General features: G+C 35.7%; 1 protein-coding gene across 2 annotated transcripts in view; it reads left to right on the forward strand.

Annotated features, from left to right (window-relative positions):
- nck1b (NCK adaptor protein 1b) overlaps positions 1-26,550 on the forward strand; it is a 77,821-nt gene that overhangs the window by 14,110 nt on the left and 37,161 nt on the right. Inside the window, exons 1-2 of one of the 2 annotated variants that reach the window (XM_056450786.1) lie at positions 15,010-15,028; positions 25,101-25,152. The gene's annotated coding sequence lies outside the window, so the exon portion shown is untranslated. Of the gene's footprint in view, positions 1-15,009; positions 15,029-25,100; positions 25,153-26,550 lie in introns of those variants that run through there. The other variant, XM_056450785.1, reaches the window with a different exon arrangement.

The raw sequence follows: 26,550 nt of genomic DNA on the forward strand, positions 1-26,550 counted from the left end.
TATTAATTATGTACAATAATTAAGACATAAAATGAGAAGGTAAAATATAATCAACAAAGAAAATGGAAATGAAAACGTAAATGAAAAAACTTAGTCCTCTCACTTTAAAATAAAAAATACTGTACATCTCTCTATATTTAGGCTAAAACACTGCTTTATTTATTAATTAAATTATTTATTTGTGTATGTATGTTTGTTTTTTCACTTTAGTTGTCTTTGTTTTCTTTATTGTAACTTTGTGAATTGAATCGTCATTTCACTTAACATGTTTACAATGATTAATGAAGGAATTATAATGCTTTGTTTAATTATTTCTTCATTTACAAGTAGCAGGGTATTTACAGCTACTGAATATTCAACACAATCTCACGCCAATTCGTAACTTTTTGATTTAGTGGCTAATTCGTATGATCTAATTCGTACAATTTAGTACGATTTGCTCATACGCCAATGACGGTTAGGTTTAGGGGTGGCGTTAGGTGCCACGCCTCCTTTTTAAAATCGTACAATTTCGTATGACTGAACTCGTACAAATTCGTACGAATTAGCCACTAAACTGTCAAAACGTAAAATACTTACGTTTTCTCGTGAGATCAGGCTGAAATATTTCACTTCGTTCGCGTCCCGTCACTTTGTATCCACTGGCGGTATAGTCGCAAACTGCTGTTACACCTAAAAACACGTTCCTAATAATCCCATGGTGCCGTGGAGAAGCCACACGCGGCAGTAATGGTCCTTTTGAAGTGTCACCCACTGTATGAGTGGACATGGCCTTATACTTCTCCACTGAGTGCATACAGCTAGTTTGACGCAGCAACATTTGAACATATTGAGCAAGTTCTTAAACGCCTATGATTAAAATTATGCAAGTTCCAATTATTATTATTTTTTTCTTCTTTAAGTCTCGCAAGTTTTATGTGGTATTTGCATCTTCCACCAGTGATTATAAAACCATGTCACCTGTGTGTTCGAGCAGGAGAAATGAAGAAACTGAAATATTTTAGCATTTGACCTTGATCTGCAGATAGTTCCAGAGAGAAGCAGGTGTTCAACGTGTGAAATGACTTTTCCACTTATCCTTTACACAATTTCTCTCTTGTGATGAATTTGAATGCATTACTGTGGGATTTAGTGCATCATTGTGTCCTGCTAGCTTGTGGTTGGCCTCCTATGACTGCTGTTCGTCAGAAATAAGAATATACAGCACAAGATAAAGTCACTGTATCCACTTCACCTTTAAGAAGCATTGGTTTCCTGATGCGATAGGTGTGTGGTTTGCAAATGAGTAGATATTTTGCGTGCAGCAGAAAATAATTCCTCATTTCTTTGTCTATTCTTTAATGGACATAAAAGTCACTACTAGTAAAGAAAGTCGAAATTGTGGAATGTTATTAGTAAAGACTTGATTCACCCATAAATTCTCTCATTTACTCGTCTGCAATGCCAAAGAAGATAGATTAATGGCAGGAGATTTCTGCCACTTTGTTAAACTCTGTTCACCTGTCTAAAGACGCTGGTTTACTTCAGACAGAATTGAAAAAAGACAAAATCCAACCTAAACGAAGTTTGTTTTGAGTTTCTTTGCTAGCGCAGCTATCTTGACTTTACATTTTTTCACCATTTAAAACTACACGAGTGACGCTGTTGTGCGTGCTCTATAGTCTTTGGTTAATGTAACCTTTTTAGGGTTTTTCCAAGCATGCCAACTGCTTGCTTTGTTTTGACAGATGCTTAAGTTGTTCCAATGTTGCAGTTTCTTTTTGGTTCAGTTTAGTTTGGATGGCTAACCTTTTAACGTTCCCATAAAATTATAATAAAGTTGTTTAGATGTTAGTATCAGCGTGTTAGCCTTGAGGAAAAACTAGGTTGCTGTGGAAGTGGTCAGCAAGAGGCTTACAACCTGCGTTCAGTGTGAGTCCTAATGCCCCAGTATAGTGAAGGGGACTCAGTACTTCATTGAGCGACGTCTTTCAGATGAGATGTTAAACTGAGGTGCTGACTCTCTGTGGTCATTAAATATCACATGGCACTTCTCGTAAAGAGTAGGAGTGAACCCTAGTGTCCTCGCCAAATTACGTCCATCGACTCTTACCCATCATGGCTTCCCAATCATCCTCATCCAATGAATTGGCTCTATCCCGCTTGACACACACGGGGCTTCAGCGTCAACTCTTGACAGAGGGCGTGTCTGAAGTTGTGGCTGACGCAATCGTCATAGCGGTTTCAGCCAATGAAATTAATTAGCAATCATCTACTGTCTGAGCTGGTGTATTTGCATACAGTGATCTGATTGGCTGATGCTTCTTTTGGCGCTTGAAAAGTTGAGAAAGTTCCAGCTACTGCAGCAAGCAATGCCACTGAAGCGGCGCCGACGGATCCACAATTCAGTTTGACAACGCTTGACGTCACCCATTCAAAGTGAATGGGAAGCGCTGATGTTGATGCCCCATGTGAATGGGCCATCACTCTCTCCACTCTACCTATAGCCAGTGTGTGGGCAGTGCATTAGCGCCACTGTCCTGTGGCTGCCGTTGGATCATCAAAGTGGATTGGTGGTGGTGTGGAGAGACCCCCCCCCCCTCCTCTCATGATTGTAAAGCCCTTTGGGTGTATAATGTGCTATATAAGTACACATTCCATTAGTTATCTATAAGCAAGTGTGCTCCAAAACATTGACAATTCACATTTATAAAATGCTTGCAATTTGTCACCTCCGCCTAAATGGATCGAAGATTTTTTTGATGTCCCCTTATTCTTCTGTTTCTCATCAAATCTTCTGTCCAATCAAATGCTCTCTAGTATCTCTCATGCTCCGCCCCCTTTAAAACGCTTCTAATTTTCATTTAATTTCATCTCAACTGCTCTCACTGGCACAACTGTCCTAAAACAAACCACTATAGGTTGTTTTTTTTAAAGGGTAGGAGCTACTCTGTCCCGCCCTGTCTTTGTTCCAGTTGAGATTACGCCAAAAGTCAAATTGAAAAAAAAAAAATGCACATTTTAAAGCACTTCACTGGACATTTAAGATCCATTACAGTCTTTTCACAATGAAATAAGAGTTACCCTGACAGTCAATCCACATCTAGTCAACAACTTTATTTTATGTGGATGCTAATGTAGTTATATTTATAGTTCATTTTCTTGGTGTAACCCTCTCTTCAGTGGTGCAAAGGTAATGCAGATCAGGCTGGCATGAAGAAGCACCTTCTTTGCATGCAAACATGCTGAATGAGAACAACAACTGGGTCTTTTTTTTACTTCAAGCTCGCTGTGAGTCAACTGAAAGTCTGACTTTGTTCTATTTAAAGGCTTGGTTGTGTGCAGTTGAACGTGAACCATACATGAACATATACATGCAAAGTGCTTAAATCATTCACTTAAACACTGAGGATTATTCTAAAACCTGGTAATGAGCTGCCAGCATATATCTTGTCATTTAATTATTTTAATAAATGACTTTTCAATAAAAGTCCCTGTTATAATTAACTTTGTTTAATTTTCAACATTAAAAAGATTGACAGTGTCAGTGCAATAGCCTAGTGGTTAACGCACTGACATATGGTGCAGTAGCACTTCAGGGCGTCCTGAGTTCAAATCCCAGCTCGTGGACATTTCCCGTTCCTACCCCCTCTCTCTCTCTCTCTCTCTCTCTCCCACTTCACTTCCTGTCTGTAAAACTGTCCTATCTGCTTAATAAAGGCAAAAAGGCCAAAAATAAATCTTTAAAAAAACAAAAAAACAAAACAAAAAAAAAGATTGACAGAGCTGAAATCAAGTTTCCATTTTCCCATCCAGTTTTCTAAGATGTAAATAAATTGTGATTTATAAATCATTAACAGTGGGAAACTGTTCATTTACAATGTTTTATTACTCATCCAGATGACAGAAATCTGTGCAGAAATTATTGCAGACAGGGTTGTTTTGTTGTTATGGGTTGTATTGTTGTTAGGGTTGTTATGTCTGTGTTTTCTTTTAACCCTTTTGATGTCAGATTTTAATAGTTGTGGAATATTCCCCCCAATAAATCCAATTGGCACATTTTCCATTCATTTATTCAGCATTATTAACAGTAGTGTTGTCAAGATACTGGAATTTGATACCAACCGGTACTGAAACACTGGAGCATTTTAAAGCCATGATTCATCAGTGGATCACTTGAATGTCAGCTAATAGACAAACCAGCTGATCAGCGTGACTTTGAAATGCTCCAGTGTCCCTGTATCTGTGGTTACACTTGGTAAACAGCGGTGAGATCGATGAAATGATGACCTTCACGGCCAGTCAGTCATTTGTGTTGAGCATGTGAACACAATGGCAAATCAGCGCTGTTTAAGAACGCGGTCAAATGTTAGCGGGAAATTGACGTTTTTAAAATTTCAGTACCAATTGGTATCAGATTCCAGTATCATGACAGTGCTAATTAACAGTATACAGCTATATGTGTATGCTGTGCAATTTTTGTGACAAATTATATATTTTTGTGGATTATTATTATTATTACTATTATTATTATTATTAGTATTATTATTTAGAACGCTTCAATTAAAATGTTTTGTTTAGTGTGCTTTTGTTCTGGGATTTTGACCGGTTTATATTTGAAATGAATGATTTGGCAGGCAAAAATATTTTGCTCCAGCTTTGTTTGAAACCATTTCGGCTGCAAAAAAGCAAGCAATATTGTGTCCAAAATATCACTCAATCAATATTCGCATGTGTGCTAAAATGTTGCATGAAATCACAATCACATTTGTGGTCACACTTATGAAAAAAATATCTAAACCCCTTTTTTGATTTAATAAAAAAAATTATATGCAAAATAATTATCGCGATAATAGTATAATATAGACATCACAGACGTGTGTTTAATGACATTTCTTTTATGCATTGGTTGTTTCTCTAAATTTGACCAATTAGATGGGGCCTTACTATCTTTATCACCACAATCCCAGTAATTACTGTTCTTCTATTGGCTGGAGCGCCTCAAAGGTGAATCCAGAGCTGAAAAATAAATGCTTATTCCAAGAGAGGAAAATGATAGCCAATCAGTGTCTAAATATCTGCTGCAGTTTGCATACATTCAATGTCTTTCAAAGACTAAATGTTTGTACCTTGTCACTTTTTTAAAAACTGAATTAGGTCTGAAACATAGCTTTAAAACATAAATTATTTAAAATTAACATTTTACTAGAGAAATTATATGTCATATGAAATATTGTTATCGCAATTTACTCAACAACAATATCGCATATTTTCCCAGTATCCTGCAGCCCTGATTCTGATAAGCTTTGTCATGCATGAAACACTTTCAGACCCTTTAAACATTTGTCTTTGCAAATTGAGAGACATTTTTGGTTACACATTGCTAAAACGTCAATGTTATCATAGACGATAAATATCACACAGACGCACACACACACACACACACCTTAAACCAAGTAAGTGGCACTCTGTTTAAGCTTCTTCTTGCCTAAAAGGCTGATTTAAGCTACAAAGAGACGTTTTGTACAGTATTCGCTGAAAAGGTTCTGTGGTTAAACAGCTATAGGGTTAATTCCCTTTATTAGGCCTTGTGGGGAAATGGGTGGTTAAATTATGATCATGCTGTTACCACATGGTTTAATGCGTTTGGTCTAATTCTACTGTTATGCCAAAGGGCCTTAAAATGATCCCAGACTGAGCTGTAAAAGCTGCCAAGATCTTATTTAACTAGTCATTTATTGGTGCTTTTATTGTCAAAGTACTACTGAATATAATTTATATTATCAAACCTAGACTAGACTTTCACATTTTTTGTAAGAAAAGCGATCCTTGCTGTGATCATCAGCTGTTATGGAAAGCTGAATAGATTTTTGTCTTTTTATTTAAGATTGTGAGTGGTTTCATTATGAAAGTAATGACATTATTTATGTCTCCAGCATATGAAGAGTTACTAAAGCTTACCACTTTGGTATTTAAATGTGCTATTTGAATAGCATTGTCTATTTAAAGACAACCAAGCTCTGTTAACATGATCATAAGTACGAGAATGAATGGTTTTATTATGGAAAACGTCTCAGGAAGCCCTGAGGGATACCCAAGTTTTCAGTCAAAAGCAATTTAAGATTATGACTGTATGAGACTGTAAAAGTAGGCAATTTCCCCCCTCGATAATAATTGTATGCTTTTAATGATCATACTAAAATAAACAGGAAATATAGTTTTTTCACATCTGATTAAATCTAATTCAGGCAAAAAATGCTGTTTAGCTGCAAATGGTTAGAATTTGATACGCTCAGGGCTGTGCAATCTGACAATATACTGTATGTATTGTAGTGTTGTCAAAAGTCTCTATTTTGATAAGTATCCATACTGAAATATTTCAAATGATATGATCTTATATGAGCCACGCGCCTCCATTGTACATAATGAAGTGATATGTGAAGGCGATATGAACACGTATGAGAATCGGAATATCAGATATTTCACAATAGAATTAGGACGTTTATTAATATATGCAGGAATGGAAATGGGGAAATGGGGCTTTGGTGTGTCACATGACACAATTGGCGCATCACCATGGAAACTTTAAAATAATTATTTAAAATAATTATGCACTCTAAATAATTGTCACATGATGATAAGGTGTCACGTGATAAAATGAATGCATCGCTATGGAAACTTTAAAGTGCATTCTAAATAATGATCGCATGACAAAACCGTGTGTTACATGATAATTGACAATGACGTAAACTATATAATAATGCATTCTAAAAAATGGTCACATGATAAACGGTGTCACGTGATAAAATAAATGCATGGCCATGGAAACTTTAAAGTGATGCCTTCTAAAGAACAATCACACAATAAAATGGTGTGTCACGTAATAATGCGTCGCCATGGAAACTTTAAATTGATGCATTCTAAATGGTCACATAATAAAACGGTGTCACGTAATAATGCGTCACCATGGAAACTTTAAATTGATGCATTCTAAATGGTCACATGATAAAACGGTGTGTCACGTAATAATGCGTCGCCATGGAAACTTCAAAGTGATGCCTTTTAAAGAACAATCACGTGATAAAACGGTGTGTCACGTAATAATGCGTCGCCATGGAAACTTTAAAGTGATGCCTTCTAAAGAACAATTACGTGATAAAACAGTGTGTCACGTAATAATGCGTCGCCATGGTAACTTTAAATTGATGCCTTCTAAAGAACAATCACGTGATGAAACAGTGTGTCACGTAATAATGCATCGCCATGGAAACTTTAAATTGATGCCTTCTAAAGAACAATCACGTGATAAAACGGTGTGTCAGGTAATAATGCGTCGCCATGGAAACTTTAAAGTGATGCCTTCTAAAGAACAATCACGTGATAAAACGGTGTGTCACGTAATAATGCGTCGCCATGGAAACTTTAAAGTGATGCCTTCTAAAGAACAATTACGTGATAAAACGGTGTGTCACGTAATAATGCGTCGCCATGGAAACTTTAAAGTGATGCCTTCTAAAGAACAATTACGTGATAAAACGGTGTGTCACGTAATAATGCGTCGCCATGGAAACTTTAAAGTGATGCCTTCTAAAGAACAATCACGTGATAAAACGATGTGTCACGTAATAATGCGTTGCCATGGAAACTTTAAATTGATGCCTTCTAAAGAACAATCACATAATAAAATGGTGTGTCACGTAATAATGCGTCACCATGGAAACTTTAAAGCAATGCATTCTAATTAAAGATCACATAAACTCATGCAGGGGGGTCAACGAGAGTAATTAGAACTTGCGTGTGAAAGGGTTCAGATCTTTTGGTGAATAGAGCCATTTCCTTGTATGGCTTCTGCTGTTGTCATTCTAAGTCGGTCGTCCCCTGAAGGAGCCCTATATAAGGCTTAATAAACTGATTTGGTGTTTTCAGGGCCATGCGTGGCCATCCTGTTTAACACACTTACGTAAGCAGTGCTCGTTCCCTGTTCTCTGCCTAAATCAACAGGCCTGGATTTCTCATCTAAACCTCACATCAACATTAGTGCCGCATAATGACTATTGGACGATCATGTTTTGTGTGTTCAGCTGCTCTCATATTATATGCTGTTTCTCGTTGACTGGGGGTATGGGATATTTGAACCTTAGCCTATATGATGCACACACACGTACAGCTCTTCTTTAAAGACGATTAGTTGGTTTTGCTCTTGAGTGTTGTGCAGATTGGACAAATGTGTACTATATTTGCCTCTGGAACACACAAATGTGAATTATGTAGTTCACCCAAAAAAGGGAAATGACCATCATTTACTGTCCCTCATGTGATTTCTTTCTTTCTTTATTTTTTAACCTTTATGAGTTTCTCTTTTCTGTTTTACATAAAAGGAGATGATTTGAAGAATGCTGGCATCATTGATGACTTTAGTAGGGGAAAAAACACTATAGAGGTCAGTTATTAAAAATGTTGTCATTGTGTTCAACAGAAGAACCAAACTCAAACAGGTTTTGAGGAGTGAAGGGTGAGTGAACTATGTCAGAATTGACAATTTTTTGGGTGAACTCATTTATAAAAGTCCTGGGGCTGCACAATATATCGTTTCAGCATCGATATCACAATATGCACATCCGCAATAGTCACATCGCATGATCTGACATGTTAAATCAGTATTATTATTGACCCTAGTTTAGAAAACACTCTTTGTTTAACCACAAAGTGACCAAAACGTTTATTTTTTTATGTGAGTTTTTATCATTTAGTTCAGTTTAAAAATATTCGGCCATAAGAAATTACATTTTTCACTTTAAGGAATATTAGTTGCATGTACACTGTAAAACCCAATAAGTTAAGGTAGCTCAAACTATTTGAGGAAACCGATTGCAACAAACCATTTAAGTTAAAAAACTAATCCTAATGAGTTCTGTGAACTTAATCCATTTAAATAAATGAAACAATTTGAGCACATTAAAACCCTATAAAATGAAGAAAACTCAAAAAGTATTGTAAAAACCCAGTTAAGTTCATGCAACCAAACCGTTTGAGGAAACCAATTGCTACAAACCATTTGAGTTAAACTAATCTATATGAGTACTATGAACTTACTCCATTTAAGTTGAAGTAATGAGGTATTTATTTAATCGTTACCTTCAACATTTGAGTTGAAAATGCTTTTCAAATGAGTTGAGTTAACTACATTCATTTCATTTGATAACGTTGACTGTTGGGTTTTACAGAGTGTGTGTGTGTGTGTGTGTGTGTGTGTAAATATATATATATATATATATATATATATATATATATATATATATATATATATATAATGAAGACTATGGTGTTATTTTACATTTGATTATTAGGTTAGTGTATCTAAATATTGCTAGACTTCCAGACCATTAAGCACAATATATTTTATATGTACAGTATTGTTGCTCTACTGTATTTCTCACTCTTTGTGATTGGTTTAATATATTTTATGTAGATGCACTTCCTTACAAAATCATCAAAATTATGTATCAAAATTATGAATTCTTTCCAAATAGACCCATTCATTTAATCTAATAAATTATATATTCAATAGCGCAATATATATAGTAGAAAAATAAAATATTGCATTGTCAGTTTTTTTTTTTTCAATATCGGGCAGCCTTAAAAGGTATAGTTCACCCCAAATAACAATTAATCTTTCTGTAGAGCACAAAAAGAGACATTTTGAAGATTGTCGATGTTACTTTTGTAGTTGAAATGAAAATATGCAGCTGTAAAGGCAGCTACTATAGCACCAGAAAAGTTGTTTATTGGATTCGTACACAATGTGTAGGTAGGCTATTTTCACTCAACGTGCCTCTTCCAATTTATTAGCTGTTATAAGTAATGAAATACAAGAATAAAAAACTCAGTAAACCCAGTAAAAATAATGATTAAGATGAATTAGAATGGACAAAAATGACACAAATTGTATAGCTGAAATAAATGCAAACTACTGACTGTGAAATGAGCAATTCCAGCTCTATGGATGTCACATGTGCAGAGTTTACAGTCTACAACATACTTTGTAGAAATTCTGTGAATTAAACTGCAGAACCCAAAAATTATTGATTTTGTTTAACTTTTTTGCATTCATAAGGTAAAACGTTTTGTTATGAAATTGCCACTTGTGTGTGTGCCACTTTGATAAATCAAATATAATTGTTTGAAAACACTGACAGACTTTTTGTTGAGTATTTTTACAGTGCTGTAAAATACAAGCTTACACAAAAAAAACCTAGACAGAGTTTCACTATTTTGGTGAAAACTTTATTTTTTCCATGACAAGGTTGACATTTGCATGGAATTGCTCATGAGAATCTTCGGTCCACTTTATATTAGGTGGCCTTAAATAATATGTACTTACACTGACATTAATCAATTGTTCAATGCACTTATTGTGCAAATACATGTTTTTACATTGTACTTATGATTAAATACCTGCATGTAATTACATCTGTATTTAATTTATGTACTTGCATTTATAATTACACTGTCGACCATCCCTTACCATCAAATGTACCCAAACACCAGCCTGATTTTCCCAAGTAGGACCTGTTCCTGGATGAACATCTATGTTGATCCTGGAACGACATTCCATTCAGCCAATCAGAAAATAAGGGATACATTTACCGTATACTGTATGATACGTTTAGGCTTACGGTAAGGTTTAAGCACTTCTACATGAGTGTAAATTATACCCAAAATCAGAGGGGAATAATAGTTGGATAACAGTTATGGTTGGGTTTAAGGGTAGGGAATAGGCATGGATTATATTTTCCAATAATAATGATGTTCCAGGATCAACAGAGATGTTAATTCAGGATCGCAGCGTAATTGGCAAAATCATGACGTGCATATACCAAACCTGTCCCTAATCCTACCGTTATCCCATCTCAAGACCATTGGAAGTGTTCTGAAATGCATTAGAAGTACCTTGTATTAATTTGTTGATGGTAGTTAATGCCACGTAAATGCTGTAAAATGAATTGAGAATAGGATGAATACCTTCTTTAGAGAAATGTTGGAACGTTCACTCTGGGTAATTGTGTTTTAGTAGTTTAGTGACCAAAAGATCACTTTTTAGATCTGCTACTTCTGGTCCATCAGTGTGTGTGTGTGTGTCTGTGTGTCAAAGGAAGTGAGGCGGCGCTGGAGGGGGAAACACACAGATTGCATTCCAGCAGGCTCCAGAGCTCTGTCATTTGAGCTGTCTGTCAGAGGCATTGGGTTACAGCGTCTGCAAGCTTTTTTGTCGACTAACACTCACTGCTAGTCTACCAGACCAACCAGTTTTTACTAAAGAAACCGCTTTCTTGGTAGTGCCGCTGGGTCAGTGTGCGTAGAATGGCGTTTGAAAATCTGTGAAGTAACCCGTGTTTGAATCAGTGTAAGTGTATTGCGAGTTCAGTGTTTGTGTCATCAGTTGAGGATCACATTACTCTGTTATTGGCTCATCTTGAGTCAGACATGACAGTTTCAGTGGAAGCTGTTGATTGGAGAAAAACAGACTGAAGCAGTTGCACATTTGTGAATCATTCACTTCAAGTTGTGAACTGGTTCAGTTGGATTACTCGGAAAGAATCAGCTCATAAGAATGATTGATTCATGAATCATGCATTGCTCACTCGTGCTTTTTCCGAGCGGTGTTGGGTTGTTTTTCATATCTGTTTTTTAAATATATATTTTGGGTAATTTAGTTATTTAATGTAGAGCTGCACAATATATTGTTTCAGCATCCATATCACAATGTGCACATCCACAGTGTTCACATCGCAGGAATTGCTATGAGTTTATATGTTTGGATTATAGTTAAGCAGGAGCCACAGATCAGAACACACAAGATGTTTAGAGTCACCAAAGAGTTTAACCATAATTGAGTGAAAGTTTATCACTTGAATGTGTTTTTAAGGCCTCTGACTGTGTAAGCAGAGACGTTAAAGTATTCAGGCACACAACAAGCATCCCTTTTCCATTAACATTTCAGTACTGTTGGCCGCATACCTAAATTCAGCTGCCTAGTGGAGAAATGACGGAATATTAAATGGCAGAAATGGTCAAACTACTTGCTCTACAAACAAGTGTGTTCATGACTACACATAAAAAGAAGAAGAATATTATTAGAAATGATCAGTTTGCAACATCAAGGAGCATAATGAGCTGATTTAACATCTGAAAATCAACGGAAGTTAATGAAACTGGAAGTCTCCAGCCAAAAAGATTCAAATGACTGCGCCCACTAGAGCTGAACAATATATCAGCATCGACATCGCAATGTGTGCGTCTGCAGTTGTCACATCGCAGGATTAGATTGTTTATTAAAGATTTAAAAAATGTATGTAATATTAATTCTTTATTTTAATTTTTTTATATACAGTTGAAGTCAGAATTATTAGCCCCCCTTTGATATATATATTTATTTATGTATTTATTTATGTATTTTTTTATTTATTTATTTTTAAAATTTTTTTTTTTTAATATTTCCAAAATGATTTTTATCAGCAAGAAAATTTTCACAGTATGTCTGATACAATTTTTTCTTCTGGAGGAAGTCTTATTTGTTTTATTTCGTCTAGAATAAAAGCAGTTTTAATTTTTTTTTAAATACATTTTAAGGTCAATTTTTAGCCCATTTAAGCTATTTTTTTCGACATCATTATACAATAACTAGCCTAATTACCCTAACCTGCCTACACTGTAAAAAATAAATTGTTGAGAAAGCATAAAAAACAAGGCAACTTGATACAGTAAGAACTTTTGAGTTGTCTCAACAACTGTTTTTTAGTTTTTCTCAGTAACAATATTTTGTTCAGCTAACATAATTTAGTTTATTCATGCAATGTTGATTATTGTATTGTACTAACAAAGATATTCTTGTCACATCAACTGAAGCAACAGTTACTGCTATTGAGCCGATTCATTTTTTTCTGTTCACTGGATGATTTTTTTTTAATTCTTAAAATAAGTAATTAGTACTTGTTAGCATATCATCCTGTTACTAATTATTTTACTTAAACGACAAACACAAACTTACTACTTCATTCATTCATTTATTCTCCTTTGGCTTAGTCCCTTTTGTTGCCACAGCGGAATGAACTGCCAACTTATCCAGCATATGTTTTACACAGCGGATGCCCTTCCAACTGCAACCCAGTACTGGGAAACACCCATTCACATTCAGACACCTGCACCGCATGTCTTTGGACTGTGGGGGAAACCGGAGCACCCGGAGGAAACCCACCTGAACACAGGAATGTCAACTGACCCTGCCGGGTCTCGAACCAGCAAGCTTCTTGCTGTGAGGCGACTGTGCTACCAACTGCGCCACTGTGTCAACCTTTTGAAAAGCAACAGATAAACTAACTTAGTTTTTGATCGTCACATCACGCATACGCAAATTATTTAAATATCAATGTTCCTGTTCAACACAAAAATGTTTGTCCAGAAAACTCAGTTAAACATGTAGACATTTAGCAAATATTGTTGACATAACATATATTTTTATGTAGATCAATAGTTATTCACAATCCTTAGAATATATGACAGAAAAACTACAGTGTATTTAACCTAATTAACCTAGTTAAGCCTTTAAATGTCACGTTAAGCTGTATCGAAGTGTCTTGAAATCATCATGACAAAGATAAAATAAATCAGTTATTAGAAATTAGTTATTAAAACTATTATGATTAGAAATGTGTTGAATAAATTTTCTCTCCGCTAAGTGAAGTTTCATAAACTAATTTCGAGAGGAGCACGTGATATGATTGAGCACGTCTGGCCACTCATCTGTAATCAGTAATAATCCAATCAGAGTGATCCTAGTTTACTATAAATGGATCATTTTCTCCCTACTGTTTCTATCTTCGTTTGGAAGAATCCCCCCTTCCACCCCATCTCCTCCTTTTCCTCCCTTTTCTAAAAGGGGGAGCTCTCGAGACCTACCTGATCTCGGATCTCCTGATATGCTTACCGGGCGGGAGCCCTGGGCTCAAATATCTCCGAGCTCAGGGTTCTCTCCCGGGACAGCATGCCAAACCTGCTTTATACGCCAAGCATATCTAAGTGGGAACTCTTGAAACAGAAATTGGGGAAAAATTTAAACAAGCCCCCCTGTAATAATAGTTCTGACTTCCACTGTAAACATTTATACAACGATAACCATGTTATTTTACGCTTGCTTGTTTAATTTTTGCATTTGAATACTGTAAAACTCCCTAGAAAAACTTAAAGCACTGTTTATTTAACTTTTATTGTTGCTTCATTGTATTTATACTCTAAATGCTTGTAATTTATTATATTTTATGTGAATACACTGCATATAAAAAGAGTTGATCACGCCAGTCAATCTAAATGAAGGAAATCTTTGCAAATAGAGCTATTCGAATGGCCTGGTGAAGTGATATTGATATCGGAAAATGTAATCGCAGCAAAACAAAATATCACAAGGTTACGTTTATCCAATATTGTGCAGCCCTAACATCCATCGTATGTGAAGAATAAGGCTAATACACTGATGATAAGGCATGAGGGCGAGTAAAATATGTGGTGTTTTTCAGTTTTGGGTGAACTATTCCTCAAGTGTATGCAAATGATTTCTCTGGTCAAGCCTGTGTACGTTTATCAGGCCCTGGTGGCAAACTGAAACGTTGCAGCAGATTATAGAGGAAGTGGTGAGCGAAGCCATCATCCTCTCACCTCAGCTACACACAATAGAAAGGAAGCTGTGCATTCGTAAAACTGCAGCAGAAAGTATCAGGTGCGGTTGAGCTCTATTGCCGCAATGGTTGCAGAACTGCTAAAACAGCTGTAGACCTCATTTGTTTTGCTTTGCACTATTGCGCTCTTTTTGAATGCTCAGGTTGGTAGTAACAGGTTCTGTGGGAGTGGAGAAACCCTTCAGCAAGATTACCTTATAACCAGCGAGCATTATTAGAAGGGATGAACGTACTGTAAAGAAGATATGATGTCTAAAAGTTGGTGTCCATACGTCCAAGACTGGAAGACATCACTAATAAACCTGTGGTTGGTGGATGAGGTGAGCTTTCAGTCAATTACTGTATTAACATGTCTTTAATTGATAGCCTGAAGAGCTGTGAGCTGTATGGTTAAACCTAGTGAACGATGACACTCATTTATAGGTTGCTACCTTCTAAGATAGAACCTCAAAAGTTGACATGGAGCTTTTCACCACACAAATAAAGCAAGGCAGAGGAGACTGAATGTTTGACTCGAGTATTGTTTGTTGATTTGTTTCAAGGTAAGAGTTCACGATTCCAATTGATGTTAAACATTAATAATATCCGTGATCAGATCTGGTCAGTTTGTAAATGTTCAGTGCAGTCTCTAATCTCTTATTTCACTAGCAGCTGATGTTAGGATGCTGCTACGATAGTGTTGTGGCAAATTGAAGAAGTTCAGTTTGCAAATGAGTTGTTTAGTGTAGTTCCTGAACCATTTGAGCAGGTTAATTGAAAAGGATTTGTGCGAGGAAGTGTTTCTCACTGCTTTCAGATTAGGGTGGATGCGGATAATGATCAGTTTAGTTTCAGAGCCAGGCTGATTCAGGAGATTCATTGAAAAGAGGGTTTCATTTACAAATTGTGCATTATTTTTTGTAATTAAATGTTGTGATGTTTGATTCCAGTGTAATCTCATGCTAGCATGTTGCTACATTGAGCTTGCTGTTAACCAAATACTTTATTAGCATGTCTTTGATAACTTGAGGAGTTGTAAAATCAGCAGTGCTAAACCTAGTGAGATGTCACCCATTTATAGGTTACTACCTTTAAAGATAGAACCTCAAAAGTGACACATGGAGCTTTTTACCACACAAATAAAGCAAGGCAGAGGAGACTGAATGTTTGACTCGAGTATTGTTTGTTGACTTGTTTCAAGGTAAGAGTTCACGATTCCAACTAATGTTAAACATAATAATAATAATATCTGTGAACAAATCTGGTTAGTTTGTAAAGGTTGAGTGCAGTCTCTAATCTCTTATTTCACTAGCGGCTGATGCTAGTATGCTGCTACACTAGTGTTGAAATTGGCAAATTGAAGGAGTTCAGTTTGTAAATGAGTTGTTTAGTGTAGTTCCTGAACCATTTGAACAGGTTAATTGAAAAGGATTTGTGCAAGGAAGTGTTTCTCACTGCTTTCAGATTAGGGTGGATGCGGATAATGATCAGTTTAGTTTCAGAGCCAGGCTGATTCAGGAGATTCATTGAAAAGAGGATTTCATTTACAAATTGTGCATTATTTTTTGTAATTAAATGTAGTGATGTTTGATTCCAGTGTAATCTCATGCTAGCATGTTGCTACACTGTTTGTGAGCTTGTTGTTAACCAAATACCTCATTAGCATGTCTTCGATAGAGTTATGAAATCAGCAGTGTTAAACCTAGTGAGATGTCACCCATTTATAGGTTACTACCCTCTAAGATGGAACCTCAAAAGTGACACATATGGAGCTTTTTACCACACAAATAAAGCAAGGCAGAGGAGACAATGTTTGACTCGAGTATTGTTTGACTTGTTTCAAGGTAAGAGTTCACGATTCCAATTAATGTTAAACATATTAATAATGTCTGTGATCAGATCTGGTCAGTTTGTAAATGTTCAGTGCGGTCTATAATCTCTTATTTCATTAGCGGCTGATGCTAGTATGCTGCTACGCTAGTGTTGTAATTGGCAAATTAAAGTAGTTCAGTTTGCAGATGATTTGTTTAGTGCAGTTTGTGAAATGTTTTACCTTATTCTTCAATGCGGAAGTGCACTTATTTTAAAACTTCCGATTCACTTGCCTATGAGAGAAATGATTCGGAATATTAAACAGCAAAAAATAGTCAAACTACTTGCTCTGTGTTTTAACAGGTTGATTGAAAAGGGTTTTTCATCTTGGGGTGGATGCGGATATTGATCCGTTTAGTTTCAGAGCCAGACTAATTCAAGAGATTCATTGAAAAGCTTTAGTTTACAAGTTTTACATTCTTATGTTTTAGTTTATTTCTTAATTTATGTTTAATCGAATGTAGTTAAGAAATCCGCTGTTCTTTGATTCCGGTATGTCATGTTAGCATGCTGCTACATTTACAGCTCACTGCTGTTGTTGACATAAAAATACATGCAGTTCTATCAGTTCAGAACAAGTCATTTAAGTGCAATTTGTGATTTGATTCAACAGGTTTTATAAAAAAAGATTTTTATTTCAGTTCAAAAGAACAAGGAATAATATTTCTGTGAGATAAGATTCAGCTTGCTTAGTGTTGGATATTAAACAGCTAAACTAAGTAATTCATTTGGCATAATAATTGCCAGATCAGCGCTCTCCAATTCACTAGTGAGTCGTTTAGTGGCATTTCTGAACTGATTCGGCTCTGAAAACTGGACTGACAGCGTTTCAATTCTCTAGAACGTCTATGTTAAGCTGCTTTGGTACAATCTACATTGTAAAAGCGCTGTAGAAAGTCATGTACTTTTTCATTTTAAAATAACAAGGAACGTCATGTTTCTATTAAATGCAGTGACTTTACTTGCTTTTGATTCTAGTAATTCAATTCATTTTATTTGTATAGCGCTTCATATTATAATTATTGTTTTAAAGCAGCTTTACAAATGGTGCAAGTTATTGCATTACAATCAAATTAACTTAAAGTTGCAATCAAATATACATTATTATATACAGACATAGTTAACCTGCAATCTTATAGCGTATAGGTGATGTCTATGTACATGTTTAATCAAGTGTGTTAAGTGAATGTGTTGTCCTGGAAGTCCTCGATGGTTGGCATCATCTCTTCTTCTATATGTTTGATGTTAGCTTGTTGCCAGTTAGCTCGGTATTTGTAGCATCAAAATGCACATGTACTTTCTATGGTATTGTATTTTAATTATAACCAAAATTTGAATCTCTGAGAGTTTGGTTACTGATGTTTTTTCCTCCATCTTGGATGTATTTGTTCATAGAAATTGGTGCAGTTTGGCCAAAATTTGGCTAAATGCTAAATCTTTATTGTTTAACCCAAATATATCAAGTTGTGTGTATGGCAGAGTTAGTCAGTAGAGGTATTTGCTTACTTTTTGGTTTCCTTCAAATCATTCTCATGTGAATTTCTTCTTTTCCATGTGTCAGTTGCGTTTGGCTTTCTCTACATGCATGTCATGAGGAGAGTGAGAGAGTCCAGATTCGCTCTGCATTTGCTCTCAATCTTATCAGGGTTATTAAACGTTGTTATAGTGCTGATTAGGGCTGAACAATAGATCGTGTAAGTTAAATATTAAAGTATAAAGATATATTTTCATAATTTTGTATAAAATATTTATACAGTGATGACAATGTTATTTGATTACTCTTAGACTCCACAGAAAACCATGCTCTGTCTTCGATGCCGGCCCGTAGGGTTGAGGGATCCTAGGCGAGATTAAAAAATTTGGCCTACTAGTGCAAAAACAGTTAGAAGAAAGCACAAAAAATAGCATTTTAATATTTAAGTGTATAAATTATTAACTGTAACATATTTACACTATAATACATATGTAAATATATTTACTCCGATTTAAACAAATAAGTTTGCAAGCCAGAAAACACTCATTTAAAAAAATTAAGTATGACATATGTAAAATGACATGATAATGATATGTATAAAATAAATAAAACATTAATAAAGTGCATTTTTTGGTAAATGAATAACATACAAAAAGATGCATAAATAAATAGAAATGCAGGAGACATTTTAGCTTGTTTTCACACAGAGATTTACACAAACTTTGCATAGAGTTACTGTACAACAGTGGTGTAGTCCTAGAAAAAAAAAAGGTGGTGTACTATTACCCAACTCGCCCATGCTGTGTTATAATTTTACCTGAACGTTTCAGCGAGACATCATTCAGTTGACTTCGAAAAACCCACGAAATTTTCTCACAGCTGCTGTGGTCGTCAGGGGGCGGGGAATGGTGCAAAATATATACAAAAGTGCACCAAATGCAGCTAATTAGGATGAGAGTTAAAACAAATTTGGTATACAGTTAAAGGGGAAGTCTAATCAGCAAAACAAGTGAGTATACCAAGAGTATACGCAATTATTGATCCTCAGAAGTCGTAGTACCCAAACAGCTAATGGAAAAAAGAAGGCATACTGAGTATACGTGCGTATAGCCTCGAGTACACCACTGCTGTACAAATAATAGTACCAAAGTTTCTCTCAGTGCTTTTTTATCTTTATCTCCTTTTTTTCGCTTCATACTTGATCTCATGACTTGGCCTTAATATTTAGAAATCATTTTTAAACGCTTGTGAAGCTCAAGCACAAGATGAATATGAACCTGTGGCCAAACCCAACGCATCTGTGTCATATCACCCCCAACTCAAACGAGCGAAAGGTTTCTGGGACGGCAGAATTCAGAGCTGAGAGAGACAGATGGAGAGGGAGGATTCCAGCTTTCATGGCCTCAATAGTGTGACTCGAGCGCAGATGCAGATGTTTTGTTGTTGCGTGTACCGCACAACCTCTCCCTTGAAGTGCATCTTTCCTTTTTAGCATCCGTCCAAAAAGCTTGAAGAGCGCCGATGCACAGGGTCGGAGGTTTTCTTCAAGCTAATGCGTTTGTTCTGTCAGGCGGCAGCATGAAGGCGCTGAAATGAGCTCTTGCTTTTGAGAAGTGCTGCCCTCTGTGCCTTTTCGGTGATGATAAAAGCTGCCATCTTTCCTTTTTTAGTGTGCAAAGAGCTGCTTATCTGTAGCTTGAAGATTTCATTCATCTTTTTTCTGTGTGTGTCTTTACTGAAACATGACTTATAGGCTCTATAAAGTTATTCAAGGCTCTAGACAAACAGTTTCCCTCCTTATTCATCACCTAATGTGAATGGAAAAACTGAATTGAATTAAAGTGACAGAAAATGAATGCGTGATTACGTCAACGTTTGGAGGAGTGACAGAAAATGAGTGAATGATTATATTAACACTTTGGCGGGGTTGTGATACGTTACTCACAGTGTAAACTGATTTCATATTCATGTAAATCATATTAAATTGAAGTAAAATGTTTCAGATAACTTTGAGAATTGTTAAAATATTGGTCAAATAATGCTCCGTTCTGGAACATTCTGTGTAACATAAGTAGGTAAACATTAAACAACTTGCTTATCTGTAGCTCTAAGATTTCATTCACATCTTTTTCTGTATGTTCAATAGTCAGTCTGCACTGAAACATGACTTATAGACTCTATAAAGTTAAACGTTTTGGCTTTCGAGGCTCTAGACAAACAGTTTCCCTCCTTATTCATCACCTAATGTGAATGGAAAAACTGAAATGAATTAAAGTGACAGGAAATGAATGCGTGATTACGTCAACGTTTGGAGGAGTGACAGAAAATGAGTGAATGATTATATTAACACTTTGGCGGGGTTGTGATGCGTTAATCACAGTGTAAACTGATTTCATATTCATGTAAATCATATTAAATTGATGTAAAATGTTTCAGATAACTTTGAGAATTGTTAAAATATTGGTCAAATAATGCTCCGTTCTGGAACATTCTGTGTAACATAAGTAGGTAAACATTAAACAACTTGCTTATCTGTAGCTCTAAGATTTCATTCACATCTTTTTCTGTGTGTTCAATAGTCAGTCTTCACTGAAACATGACTTATAGGTCGTTACACGTTTATGTTTTTAAAGGCTCTAGACCAGGGGTGGGCAAACTCGGTCCTGGAGGGCCGGTGTCCTGCACAGTTTAGCTCCAGCTCTGATCAAACACACCTGCTTATAGAGAATTAGTGATCTTGGAGACGCTGATTAGCATGTTCAGGTGTGTTTGATCAGAGTTGAAGCTAAACTATGCAGAACACCGGCCCTCCAGGACAGAGTTTGCCCACCCCTGCTCTAGACAAACAGTTTCCCTCCTTTTTCATCACGTAATGTCAATGTAAAAACTGAAATGAATTAAAGTGACAGGAAATTAATGCCTGATTATGTCAACGTTTGGAGGAGGGACAGAAAATGAGGGAATGATTATATTAACACTTGGCTAGATGATGTGAGATGTTCGAATGTAAGGCGAGTTCATATGACGGTAGTTTACTGTAAAAATTCAACATTGCTTTTATGGGTTGGACTCTGTATGTTATACAATAAAATACTGACAATCACATTTATTTTTACCATAAATGTAATGTATTTTTTTTACAGCTATAGATTTTTGCTGTAGCTTTTTTTGGTATTATTATTATTATTATTATTATTATTATTAATAATATTGTTATTGTTATTATTGTTATTATTATTATTGTTATTATTATTATTATTATTATTGTTATTATTGTTGTTGTTGTTGTTGTTTATTATTATTATTATTATTATTATTATTATTATTATTATTATTATCATTAATATTATTTACTATTAAAATCATGGCCTTTTTTTTTACAGTATAAATATGGTGTAAGTATAGGCCTGTCACGATATCTATGTTTTGTTGTACAATATATTGCACCAAAAGATATTGCGATAAATGATATTATTTTCATTTTAGGACCATTTTATACCACTCATTGCCATAATGACAATATAATAGCATCATAATGCAAGTGCACTCTTCCAAATGAACACACAATACTTTGTTCTTAAAATTATTTAACTTAATTATAGTCGTTCTAACAATTTAATAATTAGGCATTGGAATCAGAACGTGAAAACGCATATCTTAAATAAATAATGATAAATGTTAACAAAAGAGTGCAAGGTAAAAAGTAGGCTAAGATATCCAGATCTATTGTCATTCATCAGACACCCACATGAAAATATACTATAGTAATAAAGTAGTAAATACTGTAGTTTTTTTTAATCATACTGACACTGACAACTCAATTAGAGATAGAGATGTTGCACAATCAGCTAAAATGTTGTTAGAATTGTTTCTTATGTATGTGCAAAATATGTTGCATCACCCACATATTTTGATATGATGCATGATAAGTCGATATATTAATTGTTGTGACAGGCCTATATGTTTCTCTTTATATTAAAACATCAACAAGGAAAAGCAACAGACCACAGCCCCTTTAAAGAGTGAAAGTAGCTGTGTTATGAAGAGAAAAGGGCTTTATTGAGGGGAATATGATGGTTAGATCAGTGTGTGGTGTATGGTTGGCTCTGGCCTTGTGTTCTCTGGCTGTGAACTCCAGCTATGCGGAGGGAGTGAATGCACTGTTGGCTTTGTCTGCTGGTTTTTTTTAGGAGTGTCTCTCTCTGGCTGTCTCTGCACACTGTTGTTAACTTTGCCTCCCAGCATTCATTAATCTAATTAGTGAAGCTGCTCCAGGTTTGAAGCTCCTAACACCACATGATGGAGCTCATAAAATGAGTCTGGTTCAGTTCGCTCTTAGCAGGGGAGGTATTCAACAGATGCGTGCACGTTTCGGACATATGAAGGTGATCCGCAAATAAAGGGAGAATCACTGGAAAAATAGTATTGAATGTAAAAATATATATTGCAATAATACATTCTCACACAGAATGTTACTGTTTTGTAATTGTAACTAATCACGTACAAAATAAAAGTTATATATGTGAATGCATGAACATACTTAAAAAATATGTACATATCTATCTATATATATATATATATATATATATATATATATATATATATATATATATATATATAGAGAGAGAGAGAGATATAGAGATATATATATATAGATATATATAGAGATATATAGAGATATATATATAGATATATATATATATAGAGATATATATATATATATATATCTATAGAGAGAGAGAGAGAGCATATATCAGTCTTATATATTTATATGTAACAGTTCTTAAATCTGATTGGCTGATAGCCGTGTGATCTGCTAATAACAGCACTCGTCCAGCCCCTTCACCATTGTGTATTACTCCGCCCACATACAGCAACAGGCAGAAGACACTCTACAGTTTGACATATTGCAGCTGTTGGACAACAATGTACTTTTGCGGCATGTTAAGGTGAGAATGTAGTTGTTTAGATTGCAACTATGCAGTGTATTTATAAGTGTAGTTTATAAGTATAACTTTATTAAGATAGTGCTTATTTTAAATATTAAAAATTTCTGAGAGATAGCGTCAGCGGCGATTAGCCTGTCATTGAGCAGACCAAAGATGTTGTCCATCCACAAGATGGCGACAGAGACAGCATAATAAGCCCTTTAAAGATAAAACAGCGTAATTTCTAACTACAGCTGATTAAATCTTTATAAAACGGGTGAGTGACATTCTCTGTCGAGCTCTCTCTCTCTCTCTCTCGCTCTCTCTCTCGCTCTCTCTCTCGCTCTCTCTCTTGCTTGTATGTTGTAGTGCTGTATTTATACCATTGTAATTGTAGTGTTTTGAGCCTGAAATAGCACTTGCAAATCGTGAATGTGTGTTGTGTTGGCAGAAAGAAAGAAGAAATGCCCGCATGTGTTTAGCGTTTTTTTCCTCATCGCAAACAGCAACAGCAATCTGGTAGTTATTGCGCTGCTTTTTTCTGGGTTAATTATTGTGATATCCAGATTGCAACAGAGAAATACTGTAGAGTGTACTGTAACTTAGGGAGATTACTCTGGATGTATTTTTATTTTTTATTTATTTATTTTTTCAAAAAAAAAATGCCTTGTACGTAGTTGTGCATTTATACTTCTGCATGCTGTTTGTGTTGCTCAGCAATAACACTTCAGAAACACTAGCTGGCAGTAGGTGTTTATGTTCCTCTGTGTCGAGTTTCTTCGCAGGTGTTTTGTTTTTTTCTGAACGCTACCTTAATGTACAAGCACTTACAACTCGCTCATTCAGAGGCGGGAACCAGCAGACGTGCAGCAACTTTAATCATAAGACAAAGAAAACAAAAGTGTCCATCTGCAGCTCCTTGACGGGACTCGACACTTGTAAACACTCGCTCCAACGGGTTCGCGCGGCTCTTGGTGCCACCCATACTTGTCAGCGATATCAAGCTAACCAATCTCATAGCTTGTGATGCGCGTCATTGTGACATGTAGTTGCATTTTTTGAGCGGTGAGCATCAGTGAGGGTTATGCGACCACGCTTGACACAGAAAAATAAACAGTATTCAGGTACAAAAATAAAATAATCAAATGCACAATGAAGTTGTGTAGTCTTCAATGTATAAATAATTAAACAAAATAAGTCGACAAAATAATTGCGTGTGTTCCAATTGCTTTAAACTTGCTTATTTATGCTTACACAGTCACTTTGACTCCACAAATTTCATGTGTTCTGTACTGTTGACTGATTGTAGATCCTGCGATTTGACTATTGCGGATTCACACGTTGCGATATCAATGCTAAAACGATGTATTGTGCAGCCATATCATATACGTATTGAAAAACGTCCCACCTGTCGGCTGGTGACTGTTTAGGATGTTAAAACTATTGCTCAAATATAAGATAATCTAAGAATATATTAGTCAGGACATTTAAACTGCTTCATGTTGGTAGCACCATGGCTTGTAAATTGGCCTCGTTTTGGGTTCATTTCTTGTACTTCAAGCAGCTTTCAGTGTTAATGTTAGGCTTATAAATGAATGTTTGTTGTTTTTGAATTTGTGGTTATTTCTTTTTAACCCACACACTCAGTATGATGCGTGTCAAATGAATCAGCATATCCTGCTTTTGCTGTCTGCACTGTACTTTTGGATCTGCCTTTTCCCCTCACCATCTTCCTGACCCACGTTTGGACAATGGACAATCGCTGGCCATCGTTCTAGAGGAAATGATCTCTCGCTTTGACTGCACCGAGATCATTTGACTATAAACCATCTTCTGGCAGTCGGCGCATCGAGGCCCTAATACAATGGTCATCTTCATCAGATATTTATTTAGCCAAATGGCACACAATCGCTGTGGGATTGTTGGGATTGTCTGTGACGAGTAAACAGTGGCTCATTCCTTGTGTTTATCTGAGGGTTTGCCCAACAGCGCCTCCACCAGTGTACGCGCCATACACTTTAGATAAGAGATGCGTGTTAGACTGAGTTTTTTTCCTAAATCTCTCCAGTCATTTTCCATTAGTTGTGTTACTCGGAGTTGTTTTTGTGTAAAACTAATGATTTTGTTTTTTTCTCATAGGTCTGCCTAAGAGCATCTCTACTAGGATATCCACAGCTTTGATGCAGCACAGGTAAGCATTACAGCTTCTGTCTGTATATGAACTTTAATGTGACACAATATTTAGTTAAAGATTTAATTGAACAAAGCACAAAGTTAACTTTGCTTCATTATGTTAGTGGTAAAGGAAATTCAGGAAGTTGTTAACGCAGAATAAAGTCAGGGTGTCTGCAGGGTCTTAAAATGACTTATTTTAAACACAAAATTTTAGGCCTTGAAGGTCTTAAAGATATTGAAATGTTGTGTTGTAGATCTGAAATAATTTTAAACATTTTAATCATTTCTTAATGTCCCCCTGTCAATGTAAAGTTACCCAATCTGGCGGACCAATCACCAACAATTCATCTTAATAAAACCTTTAGCAAAAGTTAAATATTTAACTCTTTTTACCAAAGTGGTGTAATTACCTTACTTACAATAATATTTGTTTAAAAGTTATCCATGCATTTTAGACAGGCTCATATGTTTAGTTTATTATGGTTTTTAAAACTTTTTAAAATATGTGGTTAAGAAATGACCAAATTAAAATTGTTTTGAGGCTAATAAAAATGTTTTTTTATTGGCCAAACTTTGCCATTTGAAAAAAATTATTAGTGTTTAGCTGTGCATATGTCTGAAATTTCATACATAATAGTCTTAAAAGTCTTACATTTGACTTGGTGACACCTGACAGGTTCAAACTGTAGCACTGTTGTATTTTGGGAAAACAGCCATGCCACAAACCATAAAAATTAGACTCACAGCATTGTTCTGAGTAAGAACAGCTTATCCATTCTTTAATTAAATGTAAAACTGACAGAAACGAAAACAGCTGACGGAGAATACACTAACCTGCTCACTATTCAATCACAAGATGGCGCCAAACATTCAAATCGCAAAGCTGACAGAAACAAAAACAGCTGATGGAGTATATGCTCACCTGAGCATTATTCAGTCACAAGATGGCGCCAAACATTCAAATCGCAAAGCTGACAGAAACGAAAACAGCTGATGGAGTATACGCTAACCTGCGCATTATTCAGTCACAAGATGGCGCCAAACATTCAAATCGCAAAGCTGACAGAAACAAAAACAGCTGATGGAGTATACGCTCACCTGAGCATTATTCAGTCACAAGATGGCGCCAAACATTCAAATCGCAAAGCTGACAGAAACGAAAACAGCTGATGGAGTATACGCTAACCTGCGCATTATTCAGTCACAAGATGGCGCCAAACATTTAAATCGCAAAGCTAACAGAAACAAAAACAGCTGATGGAGTATACACTAACCTGCGCATTATTCAATCACAAGATTGTGCCAAACATTCAAATCGCAAAGCTGACAGAAATGAAAACAGCTGATGGAGTATACCCACATCAGTTGCATCGCTTCAGTCGGATTTATTCATTCTTTTTCATGGCATCATGCA

The sequence above is a fragment of the Danio aesculapii genome, chromosome 24 (assembly GCF_903798145.1).
Source record: "Danio aesculapii chromosome 24, fDanAes4.1, whole genome shotgun sequence".
Lineage (NCBI taxonomy): Eukaryota > Metazoa > Chordata > Actinopteri > Cypriniformes > Danionidae > Danio > Danio aesculapii.